We start from the raw sequence: 15,273 nt of genomic DNA on the forward strand, positions 1-15,273 counted from the left end.
ATTAGTTTTAAGTAATATCGAAGATGGAACGGATCATGTGTTTATTTTATATGGTAAACCTGAAAAACCTCTCGCTGTCGATAATATCCAGATAAACTGTCAAGCTAAACAAAGGTAGGAATTTTACAGCACTTGTCAATGTCTTAAAGTTGCAATTGCAAATTTTCAAGTTATATTTTTAAAATGTATTAAAATAAAGCCTTAAAATAGATGGTATCTATAAACAGTCATACCTTGTTAAAGAATAATCCTATTAATCCTATAATTCACTATTGCCAGTTGAGAAATTGGCAAAAATATCATTTTTAACTTCAAATTCCAACGTTGGAAAATGGCTGCCCCATGTTGTCAATAGCAAAACAGGGGAGGTAATTGTGTTGTTATTTCCTGTGCCATAGATTTTTAAGGGAGGGAAATAATGCCCATGATCGTATAATAGTGATTTGATAACCTATTGAGCAAAAGACATATAAATAATTATGTTTCGACTTTCTTAGAAAATTTGAAATTCTCGCTTTAACCCTTTTTCATGAAGGGGGGGGGTGGTTAGTGCATTCATGTTGTATCATAAGGTCTGTATCATAAGGTCTGTCATTGAGTCAACTGGTGTGGTTTCGATTCCCCAGTTGTTCGTGACGAGGAGTAGGGTCGCCTGTCCAACCTCCTGGGTTTTCTTCGGCTCCTTTGGTTTCCTCCCATTGCCAAAGACCCTATGTGTAAGTGAATTATTGAAATAAAATTGCACTATATGGCTGGGTTTTCTCCGGGTCCTCCGGTTTCCTCCTACTGCTAAAGACCCCTGCGCGCAATCGAATTATTGAAATAAAATTGAACCATATTTTAGTCCTGAAATGACCTAGTTTGTGTCGAGTGGATGTTAAACCACTTTTCTCTCCGTCTTCGACCCTTTTTGATGAAATGAATAAAAAACAGTATCTGTCACTAGATTATCGTTGTCATGGATACCAATTGAGTTAAATATCTTTAAAGGTAAGAATTAAAGAAAACTCGTCACCACCTGAAACTTTCCAGGAAATGAAAAACAAAACTGGCAAGGAAAATTGTCTAGTTGTTTGGATGAGATTAAAAATGAGGTCCTGTGTTCAAATAGCGGGGCAAATAACAGAACCCTTGAGCGAGGGAATTTGATATAGGAGTAGGCTGTAGCGCTGCTGTCTGGGCAAAATTTCTCCTTCAAAGCAAACTCCCCAGTCAATGCAGAAAAGTTGGAAGTTAAATGGTATTTTATTTTATTTCTATCGTTACAGTATAATATACAGTGTCAAAGTACCAAACGCCACCAAGAAAAAACAATCCTATTTTGTAAGTATATCTATATAAGATATGTATGCGTTAACCGAGGGGTGCGGGTATGGGCCGTCTGCTATCAGAGTTCTAAACGCCACCAGTATATAAGATATCTACATGTTAACCTCAGGGTTTGGTTGAGGTCGTACACTGACAGTAAGATATGCACATGTCATCTAAGGTTTGAGGATGAGGACATCCGCTGTCGGAGTCAAACGCCATCAGTAAGATATGTATACGTCAATGGAGGGGTGGTGGTGAGGGTCGTCTGCTATCAGAGTACTAAACGCCACCAGAATATGTATACAAGATATGTTCCAGGAGACTCGGGGCACCACCAGGATTGGGGGGTTAGCTCGGAAAAGTGGCAAAGGCTCATAAACAATTTCTTTGAACCGACATTTGTTGTTTTTTTTAAAAAAAAGGTCTGTTTTTACCAAAAATAGATGTATATCTTTTTATATTTTTATCTGATTTATAATGGTGATTGATTAAACGATTTTACAAGATAGTGGGGTGATTATATTTTCAAAGATCTTACGTTCGCTCCTGGTGTTGGCGATAAAGTTCCTTGTGAATTTCTGAAGTGGTTCCTCCATATCAACAGTGCGGGATGGAAGACCTGGCAAGGGGGACAATGTATAGTCATTCGAATGGAAGGACTCGTCTACACATTGGTGTGCACAGAAAAGAACCCTTGACAGTTGGAATTTGATATGAGAGTAGGCTTACCTCATAGCACACACTGTATGACGTATGTCCGTCTTCATTAGTCCAGTTCAGAGCAGAACAATAGGATCTTAAACCCCATTTCATTTTATTTATGATTTTATTTCTGATTTTTCAGATTGAATCTGATTTAGATTTTACAAGTGGTAAGGATAATATCATGGTTCTCCCAGGAAAGACAGGAACATATGATCTAGTTGTCTCCCCTGATAGACGCGGAACATTTAAAGGAGTGATTACATTCACAGCATCTGATAACCCACCAGTGTAAGTTACAACTTGCAAATATTGATAGTGATTAAACAATAATTAATTTGAATGCAACCTGATTTTGTATGGGATGAATGGTTGAAAAAAATGATGTTGTCGTTTTAATGTCTGTAAAAAAGTTGGTATTTGTATTGGACTCTGATTAAAATACATATCTATATTTCGTTGTTTTATACTTTTGATGGCCTCTACTACATGAAGATCTGACCGGTTGTAGTGGCTTTTGACCCTATGACATCAGACATTTGATTAACCAATCAGCATCAATGTTTCTAGTGGGTTACCCTCAGTTCCGTAAGCGCACGCTAAGAACTCACATCATCCAGCACTCGGGTTATATAACAACTCTTCCAGATCCTAGTGTAGTAACGACAAGTAAATAGGATCTGTATTGGACCGAAATTAGCATTAAGTGACATACTTTGTTTATCAGCGGTTTGCTGGCTGAATGGTCTTGACACATGCACTTAAAATCATAAGTTCTGTCATTGAGTCAACTGGCATTGTACGTGACAAGGAGTAGGGTCGCCGGTTCAAACTTGTGGGTTTTCTCCATGTCCTCCGGTTTCCTTCCACTACTAAAGACTCCTACACGCATGCGATTATTGAAATAAAATTAAACCATGTGTTAGTTCGGAAATGACCTAGTTTGTGTCGAGTGAACGTTAAACCATGCCTCTTACTCTCTCTTGTATGTAACAATGTTGTACTGAATTAAACACAAGCAGATATCACTGTTTTCGAGGGTGATATTCAAAGTTCATCGTTTGTTTTTAAACAACGACTTTATTTATATTGAAGAACAATAGGATGTTATGCTCCATTTTATTTTATTTACAGTGAGGTTGACAGCGATGGTGATGAAGTTCCAACCAATCCTAATGATGCTATGTATAATGGTTATAGAATCTGGTATTCCGTGAAAGTGATAGTGGCTCCACCACCTCCTGAACGATCTCTAGATATCACATGTTCCTGTAGGGTACGTTCCTCACGATTTTCTGGTGCGAGTTCTCCTTGTCCCAATCTGATTCATTTCGGTTTTTTATACTTCCGATGGCCCACACTACATGAAGGTCTGGGAGGTAGTAGTGGGAGATCGCTTCTGATGTCAACCGAGCGGCTTTTGATCATATGACATCAGACATTGATTAATCAATCAGCGTTGACTTTTCTAGTTGTTTACCCACAGTTCTGTGCACCTCACGCCAGAAACTCGTCATAACAGACCATTTCATTGGCTAATCCCTCACATCATCCAGAATGCTGGTTATATAACAACCCTTCCAGATCCTAGTGTAGTAAAGACAAGTAAAACAAAATTTTGAACTATAAAATACCCAACGAAATAGGATCTGTGTTTTAAGCAGGTTGCCCTTGTGAGTGATGAAGGACAGAGGGAACTGACAAGGATAGTGTTTTGTTGTTCGTACAGGACAAAGTCTGATGAACAAATTGGTGTTCATGTAAAACAGCCTGTGGAATTCAAAAAAAGAGTAGGATGTAGGGCCACCATCCAGGCAAAATGTCCCTCTCCTGCATAGCGTAAGCCTATCTTAATTCTCTCAGTCGGTGCTGAAAAGGAGTATGTTTAAACCCATTTCTGGCACATAATAAACCTTCATCATAGAATTAATTCAGCGATGTGCAATACGTTGGCCTGAGTAACCAGCAGATCCCCGGTTCAATCACTATCTTCTAGCGTATTTTCCCGCCGTCAATGGTGTAGTACAGGGGTGGGTGACCGAATGATTGAACGCATGTGTGTGATATAATAAGGTCTGTCATTGAGTCAACTGGCATGGTTTCGATTACCTGCTTGTAAGTGACAAGGAGTAGAGTGGTCTGGGTTCTCTGGTTTCCTCCCATTGCTAAAGACTCCTACGTGCAAGCGAAGTATTGAAATAAAATTGAACCTTATGTTAGTCCCAAAATGACCTAGTTAAACTCCATTCCATTTTTAATAGCAAATTGATATTTGGCAAATGATATTCTCCAAGAATTCGTTTCGGGCTATTTTAAATTTCACATCTTATTTTGATTTTGCACTATAATTTTATTACTGGTAACATATTTCCCATTTTATATTTTTGTAGAAGAGAACTTTAATAGATGTAATAGTGAGAAATCCAACTGTTCAAGATATAATTCTAGAAGCTACAATAACTGGTCGAGATTTAGAAGGACCTACATCATTGACGCTACCTGGTGGTGAGAAAGACGTCTACACGTTGACTTTCTCTCCATCACATGTTGGAAAACAGACGGCCAGGTAAGACATGTTGATTTTAAAGTAGTAACAAAAAGTACAAATTGATTATATTGTTACCTTTTGATATTCTATAACCTAGCTGTTGGAGAGTTGAACTATTAATTGTTTTTATCTATAACCCAGCTGGAGGAGAGTTGAACCATTATCGGTATTTTATCTATAACCCTACTGTAAGAGTTGAACCATTAATTGTGTTTTTTTTCTTACAGTTTAATATTCTATAGTCCAGCTGTCGGAGAATTCTGGTATGAATTATTATGTAACGCAGAACCTCCAGCGCCCTCTGTCTTACAACATATGGAATGTGAAATAGGAAGGTAACTACTCTTTTCTCACCTGGGATTTTTACTACGAGTCTCTGTGTGTTATAGATGTGATGTCTAGAATAAACCCCTCTTGTTGTTTTTGTCGGTGATCAGTAGGACCCCATTGTCGGTATCCCCAGGGGGGGGTGGATGGGCGAATGGTTAGGACGTGCGCGTTGTATCATAAGGTCTGTCATTGAATCGACTGCCGTGGTTTCGAATCCCCGGTTGTATGTGACAAAGAGTAAGGACGTCTGTCCAACCTCTTGGGTTTCTCTCTCTGAGTCCTTTGGTTTCCTTCCACTGCTTAAAGACCCTATGGACAAGCGAATTATTGAAATAAAAAACTAAACCATATGTTAGTCCTGAAATGACCTAGTTTGTGTCGAGCGGACGTTAAACCCCATTTCTCTTTCCCTCTCTCGGAATCCCCCAGTGGTCTCATTCCGTTCTACTCCACTATACCCCGGGTTCATAAACGGGGTATTTATGCATGCAAGTTATCTGCCCTTGATCGTAGTTTAATTCAACGATCCAATCAAAAACAGTTTACAAACCAGTCTTAGCCTCACAACAATATGACTTGTTCAATCGATTATGAAAAATTTTGCAAGAAATTTAATATAAATGAAGTGACATTTTAAAGATGTCCGCAACAACTTTTCAATGGGAAAGATGTTTTTATGTAAATCTAAACAGGCAGTGGCAAATCATTATGTTACCAAGCGTATCCTGTTATTGGTTGATAAAAATAGCACAATCATCAAGGGCCGATAACTTGAATACGTGTCTCCCCCACAGATTAACTCCGGGATTAGTGGAGTGGAACGGAATCAGACCACTGGGGATACCGAGGATGGTAGGATCACAAAATGATTATTTCTTTATATTGGTGAAACTATTTCAATACCTGATAATATAAATACATTTCTATTTTTCAGATGGACAAAACAAATAATACACCTGGATAATCCAACAAACGAGTCTTTAGAGTTAATTCCCTTTGTTTCTAATCTCAATAACTTCTCCTTGGAAGTTGATAATGAAAGACCTTTATCTTTACGGCCAAATTCAACTAAAGATGTTCCTCTCCATTTTATGCCGTCTACTTTAGGAAATGGTTCTCATACAACCAAGATCTCATTCACAAGCAAACAGGTAAAAATAAATCACATCATTTCAGAATTCCAAATGTGGTCAAATATATAGATAATAATTTAAAAAAAACTACAAAAGAATCAAGTCCACATTAATGTAGGGACTATGGAGTACTCAATTGACAGTCTGGAAATGTAGTCAAGTGACTCGGCTAGAATAGTCAAAATTCTGCCAGTCCCGAAAACAGTTGTGGTGTAAGTAGAATCGGGATGTTATTCAGCTGGGGTCATTGGTCGAGATTATATCGTATTCAATTAGCGCATGCCTTGTTGCCTGAAAAACTTGTATTTACTTGATTAAGGCTAGGAGTTAAGAGAATTCAAGTCTGGACCGTTCAGGGTCCCCATACATTGCAGAGGTAGGATTTTATAGGGTCATTGATTCGGATACCATGCAATCTGCTTTATCTTTACGAAGCATCGAAATGATTCCACCAGGGCATATTTTTCTAGATTTGATCTGTCATCATTGGAAGGTCATGGTCACTAGCATACACATAATATACTCGATAGCCTGATGCTATGAAGTTAGGGGGCTGGCCCCTCTACTAGAATGACCTCGGTTCAAATCCTGGAGTAGGCCAAGTAGAATCTTCTGAAGTTTTCAATGATGTTATTATATATTTTTAGTTTGGTGAATGGGTTTTTGAGGCATCAGGAACAGGTTTATTGCCGTCCCCCCAGGATCCTGTCAGTGTTTATACACCAGCTGGTAATAATACCAACCTGATTATACCATTCCGTAATCCCACAGATCACCTGGTACGAGCTGAAGTTACATTAACAGGTAAAACATGTTATGGTGTATTTCACTAACCTGGTTTCCTTCCACTGCTAAAAACCCTACGCGTGCATGCAAATTATTGAAAAAATATTAAACCATATGTTAGTCCCAAAATGACCTAGTTTGTGTCAAGTAGATGTTAAACCCTCTCGCTCCCATATTTCACTAACTCATATGTCTGGTTAATCTCGATGTATTAGAGTTATCTCCCACCCTGTCACTCAAACACAGACATATCAGATACCAGATGATCAGGACTAAACAACAGAGCTTTTGTTTCAGTCTTTAAAAAAAGTAAACAGTTATTAAAAATTCTGTATTGCCTTTTAGTTTGTATTCTATCAACTGGAGTGTGGGGCTCACGTGGCTAAGTGGGTAAGACGCTGGCTCGCCAGCCTGGAGGTCGGGTGTTCGATCCCTGCATTGGCTGAGAAAGTTCATCCAGATTTTCTGGCGTGGTTTCCCCTTGTCAGTGATGCAGGACGGAGGGCCTGACAAGGACAGCTGTATAGCCGTTCAGATGGGACGAAAAACCGAGGTCCCGTGTACATATTGGCGTGCACGTAAAAGATCCCTTGGCAGTTGGAATTCGATATAAGATTAGGCCATAGCGCCGCTGCCCGGGCAAAATTTCCCTCATAGCACACTGTATGGCGTATGCCCATCTTCATTAGCCCAGTTTAGGAGCAGAACAGTAGGACGTTAAACCCCATTTTATTTCATTTCATTTCATCTACTGGAGTGGGGTGGGGTGGCCGAAGGGTAAACATGTACGCATTGCATATGAAGGACTGTCATTGAGTCAAGTGGCATGGTTTTGATTTCCCGTTTGTACGTGACAAGTAAAAGTGTTGCCTGTCCAACCTCGTGAGTTTTCTCCTGGTCTTTCAGTTTCCTCCCACTGCTAAAGCCGGTTGTATGTGACAAGGAGTAGGGTCGCCTGTCCAACCTTGTGGGTTTTCTCCGGGTCCTCCAGTTTCCTCCCACTGCTAAAGCCCCCTACGTGCAAATGAATTATTGAAATTAAATTGTACCAGATGCTAGTCTCGAAATGACGTAGTTTGTGTCGAGTGGACTTTAAACCCCATTCCTCTCTCTCTTGTAGTTTGTTTTTATAACTGGAATTTTTGTTGTTGTTGTTACAGCTGAAGACGAGAATTTACCCGAACGTACGATGGGAATCAAAGATGACCGTAAATCATCTTTCTCTTTATTATTAAAACATAACACAACTTTACGTGTTCCACCGAAAGCTACATTAGATATACCTGTCAACTTCGCACCTGTTGAGATGAAGAAATATCAATCGTTATTGACCGTTATCGTGAAACGGGACGATGGTAAATACTGGGAAGATATACCTAATTCACAGTCGGGGTGAGTTATTAACGATATATTATCTAGAGTCTCTAGTCATTTGGATGATACGCAAATCTGGTGTCATGTGTACATGTTAACTTGTGCATAAAAGATCCCTTGGCAGTTGGAATTCTACAATGAACACTGTATGGCATATGCTTGTCTTTACAGGGGTGTGTGCAGAAAAATGAGCAGGAGTGTGGGGGAGGGGTGGTGTCCCTCTTACGACGTGGCTGACCGTGGAGTTTCAAGGGGGCTGTGGGGTTCTCTTCCCCAGAAAATTCTGAAAGTTTGAAGTTGATTTCCTTGCATCTGAGTCTATTTCTGAAGGAAATTCACTCTTAAATGTATAGGCTCTCTCCTGTGTCCCTCTTGTATAGGCTCCACATGAGCAGATCCTGACACCCTGACACCCCCCACCCCCACCCCCAGGACATGCATCTGCTTCATTTAACTGGTTGGTGCACAAAAGTAGGATGTTAAACAATATTACACTTTCAATCTGCCACCATAAGCTATTAAAGCATTATATTGAATTCAAATTTTATTGTTATTTTGTAGAGAACCAGCTCGCACTGCTAGTGAAGGATTACCAGAAATAAAATGGTTGTTTCCGATTCAAGGTATCCCAGAATCACATCCTGTTCGTGATAGTCAAGCCCCCATTATAGAGTGTCGGGCTCGTGAAACTGTGGAACAGAGGTTAGAGGTCACCCTGGCTGGTGTAGCTCCCTGTTCAGCTGGACCACATAAACAAATGAAAACAAGGGCAATAACTCCTAAAAATCATAAACCTACTTTACCAGATGGTATTGTAGTTGGTGAAAGTAAGTGAGATATTTACAAGTCGCTTCTGTTTAACCTTGTCAATCTGCTTAAAATACAGATCTATATTTGGTTTCGCTTTTTATACTTTCGATAGCCTACACTACATGAAGATCTGACCAGTTGTACTGGGAGTTCACGTTGACGTTTCTAGTGGTTTACCCAAAGTTCTGTGCACCTCACGCCAGAAACTCGCCGTAACGGACCATTTCATTGGCTAATCCCTCACATCATCCAGATCCTAGTGTAGTAAAGACAAATAAAATTAAACCTTGCTGGTTCGGTAGCCAATGGAAATTAGTGCCGAAATATGCAGGGTATTACGTGAAGGTCTTGATAAGATGTACGTAGTTAAAGCGAGATCAAGCCTTTTATTGAAGCTATGTTTATTTCTCCAGGCAGATGGTTCGTGGAGTGATATAAAATGTGCACTTTGAATCATTAAGTCTGTTATTTTGTAAGAGACAAGGAGTAGGGTTACATGTCAAATCTCTTTGTTTTTTTCCGCTTTTGTCTCACTGCTACAGACCCCTACATGTAAACGAATTATTGAGTGGATGTTAAACCCCATCTCTCTCAATATATTTAATACAGAATGAATTATTAAATTTTGTTATCATTTTTTCAGCTCTGGCGACAACAAATGAGTTTATATATGAAATATCGTTTGGTGAATTTGGTGATTCCAAGGCTTTAAAGAATTCTGTTAATTTGAGTTTAGTTCGACAACATCGTGATACTCAAAGTGGACTGGTTGTTCTGGTCTTCAATGTCATCTTCAACCCATTTAAATCACTGAGGTTTGTACAAATCATCCAGCCTTAAAAATTTCTGATTTTTTTTTATGTGATTCAACATTGTCAGGCCCATTGCCAAGAGTTTAAGACGTGGGGTGTCCAGGTCTAAAGGGGGCACTTATATTCTCATTTGTGTTGTTTGTTGGTTAGTTCTGACATGATTGGTCTAACATGTGCACTTTAGATCATAAGGTCTGTAGTTGTAGTCCTTCAAATGAGATGATAAACCGAGGTCCCGTGTATACATTGGAATGCACGTAAAAGATCCCTTGACAGTTGGAATTCGATATAAGAGTAGGCCGTAGTGCTGCTGTCCGGGCAAAATTTCCCTCATAGCACAGTGTATGGCGTATGCCCGTCTTCATTAGCCCAGTTCGGAGCAGAACAGTAGGACGTTAAACCCCATTTCATTTCATTTCTGTAGTTGAGTTAAGTGGCATGGTCATTTGTAACGTGAGTGGTCTGATATACACGTGGTGTATCCCAGTCGTGTACGTGACAAGGTGACAAGGAGTATGGTCCTCCAGTTTCCTGTCACTGCTAAAGAACCCTAGCTCAGGTGAAGTATTGTAGTAGAATGACCTAGTTTGTATCAAGTGGAGGTTACCCCTCCGTCTCTCTCTCTCTCTCAATCTCTCTCTCTCTCTCAATCTCTCTCTCTCTCTCTCCTTATTAATTCATTATGGTTTATTTTACAGCTGTGATGTTCAACTTTTAGTACAAGCTGCTACAGGAGGTTTGTGGAAATTTCCTCTACGATTTAGATCCTCGGAGCCTCCAGCTGATGATGTTATTCAGATTGAGGCTACAGGTTTAAAGAAGCCGTCCAGTGTTGGCTTCCATCTCAATAGTCAATCTATGTAAGTGGTTAATTACTCTTCTTCGAGGGGAGGTGGGGGGGAAGGAGGTGTCAATCTATGTAAGTGGTTAATTACTCTTCTTCGAGGGGAGGTGGGGGGGGAAGGAGGTGTCAATCTATGTAAGTGGTTAATTATTCTTCTTCAGGGTGGGTGGGGGGGGAAGGAGGTGTCAATCTATGTAAGTGGTTAATTATTCTTCTTCAGGGTGGGTGGGGGGGAAGGAGGTGTCAATCTATGTAAGTGGTCAATTATTCTTCTTCAGGGTGGGTGGGGGGGGAAGGAGGTGTCGAATGTTGGTAGTTCTTCCCACGCATTCACAGGTTGTTTTTACTGTGTTTTTTTCTCTGATTAATACTATGGTTTCTTACCTGTTCCATAGAATCCAAGCAAATTATTGAAAACATAAATAAATAAATGAACAAGTGGTCTTTTGGTAGCACTTTATATCCGTCATTGAGTTAAGTGTCATACTTTCGATACCAAGTTTGTACATGACAAGGAGTAGGTTCGCCTGACCTTGTGAGTTCATCAGGATTTCCTGTCTAGTTGTTCAGGTAAGACAAAAACCAAGGTCCTGTGTATACATTGGTGTGCACGTAAAAGATCCCTTGGCAAAATTTCCCTCATAGCACACAGTATAGCGTAAGCCCGTCTTCAGTGGGAGTAGGAGTAGGACCTTAAACCCCATTTCATTTCTATATGAAATTGAGTTTTGAAATTTTCATGATTTACAACAAAAACTAGACGTATATACCAATACACATGATTTGATTAGTCAATAAAGATCACATGATCAGAACATCGTTTTTCTTTCAGGCAACCTGTTCCATTCAATGCATTCTTTCTTGATGGTAGCGACCAGGAAATATCTGTATCTCCACAGACAGGAGAGCTACTACCAAATGACACGGAAGGAACACTGTTTGTTGTTAATTTTCTACCTACAGTTTATGGCAAGGTGTACATGTCAAAACTCATCATACAGGTAGGAAAAACATATTTTCCTTGGGGGGTGGGGAGTGCCCCATGAAAAAATTGGCACACTCAACAATAGAAAATCAATTATTACCCCCAGTTAGGTAGAAAAGTAGTCATTAAGTATGGCATTATGTAATTTGTAAATGACTCGGTTGAATATTGATTTGTAAGCCTCATTTTGATTTGATTGAATGTGTAACAAACTCCAACAAACCGACCGATTATCCCCCCAAAATATGGGCCACTTGACCCATATGCCTTTTTGCACTCAGCCTGGGGGAGCTAGGGGGTGGGGGTTGCTGCACAGCCCTAAAACCACCCTGTTGTGTGCCCCTGTTGATTTTAGTTAGGTGCTGAATTCAGAACCATGCAGCTGCAATGTGTAAAGTTTTACATGTTCATTTAAAAAAGGGCCCCATTTTGACCAAAAGAAAGTGCCTCTGTTTATAAAAGTAGTCCAAAGTTCATATAGAGCGTGTTAGTATTGATTAAAGTGTGCCAATCTTCATAAAAGAAATGGTACCCATGCATGTTGGTTGTCTTCCCCATTGAAGAAAAGTTTGAGATTTTCTGGCATGGTTTCCCCTTGTCAGTGGTGCAGGATGGAGGGCCGGACCAGGACAGCTGTCTAGCTGTTACTGAGGCCCCATGTACACATAGGCGTGCATGTTAAAGATCCCTTGACAGTTGGTATTCGATATAAGAGTAGGCCGTAGTGCAAAATTTCCCTTATAGCACACTGTTTGACGTATGCCCGTCTTCATTAGCCCAGTCGGAGCAGAACAGTAGGATGTTAAACCCCATTTCATTTCATTTTATTGAAAGAAATCTTTTCTGGAATTTTGATAACTTCCGAGGGTGTTCCCCTTATTAAAAAACTTTATTAGCACCACGGAATGCTTTTGATTCAGTCAAACTGATTAGAAATTACAGTAAAAACAGAATAGCGATTAAGCTCCTTTAAAGTGGGGGGAGAGTGACGTGGATGGCCAAATGGTTAGCGCATGAGTGTTGTATCATAAGGTCCGCCATTGAGTCAACTGGCCTGTTTTCGATTCCCCGGTTGTACGTGACAAGGAGTAGGATCGCCTGTCCAGCCTCGTCGGTTTTCTCAGGGTCCTCCAGTTTCCTCCCACTGTTAAAGACCCCTACGCGCAAGCGAATTATTGAAATAAAATCTCTCTCTCCTTTAAAGTGTGGAGTTTCAGAGATTTTCGATGGAAACCTCCTGAATCCTGAGTTATGCCCCGCGTTCTTCATCCAATTTGAAAAAGAAGATTTGCCCCTTGTTTAGCTTGTAACATTTGGGATGACTAAACTTCTGGTGGATGGCTGTTTCATTGCCTGGCAACCTATATTTATTATTATATTTGTTTATTACAGACGGCAGATATGCAGTGGAGTTACGATGTACGAGGTGTGCTGCCGGAGTACTCTCCCCCTAGAGGAACATCATCTAAACCAATCGCTGGACCACATCCTGATCCTCGTCACCGCGGAAAACCCTTAAATTACGTCCAAGAAAATCTCCACCTTTTAACGACGGCCGTATCTTCACCCATTAAAGGATCTAAACTTGTACTGCCACGTGTCATGTGATTTGACATACGGCAACAAAAAAAAAAGATTAAATCCTATTTTTAAATCTGGAACATTTTTTACAAAAACTTAAACTAAAATATTTTCAGTATTCAGTCTTTTGATTGGTTGAAAAACATTTTTTCGATGAGTTGCTAAATATAATTTCAACTACAGTAGACATTTCACTTCCTTTATATATGTTGTAATTAGAAATACTGTGATATTGTATATATATATTTATTTTTAAAATTTGAATATATCGTAGTAAACTCCTTTTAACAGCATTAATCAGTTGATCTTTTCACTATTATCTATTTGAATATATCATATTATATATTAGTTGATGTTTTCACTCATAAAATATTTGTAAATTAAGTTAAAGACCCATTCTCAAATACAACAATACAAGTCTGATGTATCCTACTTCTGTGATACAGGGGCCTATTTATATAGGCCTACTATCTTCATATGTGTAAATTATAATCCATTAATTAATCTTTAATACTGTGTACATATAATTATACCATAATCATAAATAATTAGCCAAATTAAAATCAGCTGATGTGATTTATTGTATAAATAAATTTTTCCTGCCTAAATAAGTGCTCAGTTTTTATAGCAGTGATAAAATTGTTTTTTTTTATTTGAATGTATATTTATTTTAAAAGTGATTTTTTTTATAAATTATTTATTGAATATAGATCTGTTTTAATTGATTTAAGATGATGGTTTTCAAGTCTGGAAATAAGGCACCTGTCACAGACAATGTCAGGTGGTTTTCAACCTTTTTTTTAAAACCTAGTTTGGAACTAGGGTATTCCCACCATCATCATGCTCACCCATCAAATAACATACCATCTCAATTCCTTCTTTAATTAGTGTGTTTAATGGACGTCTTCGCTAGTGATAAAGGGGCATAATTTAACAGTGACATCATAGAGCTATCTGTCCCACGTGACCTCATTGTTTACCTTCAGAATTGGTTTAGTGGTCTAATGAGTCACTTGTGTGCTTTAGATCATTGAGTCAAATGGTGTGGGTTCGATTCCAAGCTTGTACATGACAAGGAGTAGGTTCACCTGCCTAATCACTGGTTTACTTCCACTGTTAAAGACACCTACTGAGATAAATTTGTATCATATGTTAGTCCCAAAATGACCTAGTTTGTGTTAAACCCTCTCTCTCCCGCAATTAGAATTAGATACCACATTGGTTCAGGGAAAGGTAAGGTAATTCTAACCCAGAATCGATAGACATATGTAAATTACCCTCCCCACCACCTGATCCCTCCCCCTTACCCCAGACAACACCTTGATCTTAGGCTCTGTTTGTATAAATAACATATACCTGTAATTATATATACCGTGATATTTATCTAACCAGTTATTGTTTTGTTTTTCATGTAATAAAATTTACAATATGAGAAGATATAACTTCTTTCTTATTTGTTGTACCTAAAAAGTACAGAAGGGAGCACTCCTTATAGCTGCTGTACGTCTTTTCTATTTTTCTTAGAAAATCTAGCACAGCTTCACTATGAAATTGAAATGGCAAGTGATAAATGAAGGTCCGACAATGATGTTGCATGGGATTATAGTGTTTGTGCCCTCTGTCAAATGGAAAACGTCACATGTTTTTAATGCTTATCATGACAGTCAACCTGCATCACTGACAATGGGGAATCATGTCAGAAAATTTCTCGGCTAACACTGGGAGAAAACTCAAGACCTCCAGGTGTAAACCTGCTTCAATAATCAGGATTTAATTTTAATAATTCGCAAAGAAATTATAATGAGGTTTAACATGCACCAGGCTAATAAAGATATTTTTAATTGAATGTGTTTGAAGGAATATTTTGCATTGTTACTCTTCATTAAATTTTTAACTGTTAAGTGTTCTTTTTTATGTGTTGGGGGGTGGATGGCCGAATGGTGTAATGCATGCACTTTAGATCAAAAGGTCTGTCATTGAGATAACTGGCGTGGTTTTGATTCCCTGCTTGTATGCAACAAGGAGTAAAGTTGCCTGTCCAACCTCGTGGGTTTTCT

This window comes from Patella vulgata, chromosome 2 (assembly GCF_932274485.2).
Source record: "Patella vulgata chromosome 2, xgPatVulg1.2, whole genome shotgun sequence".
Lineage (NCBI taxonomy): Eukaryota > Metazoa > Mollusca > Gastropoda > Patellidae > Patella > Patella vulgata.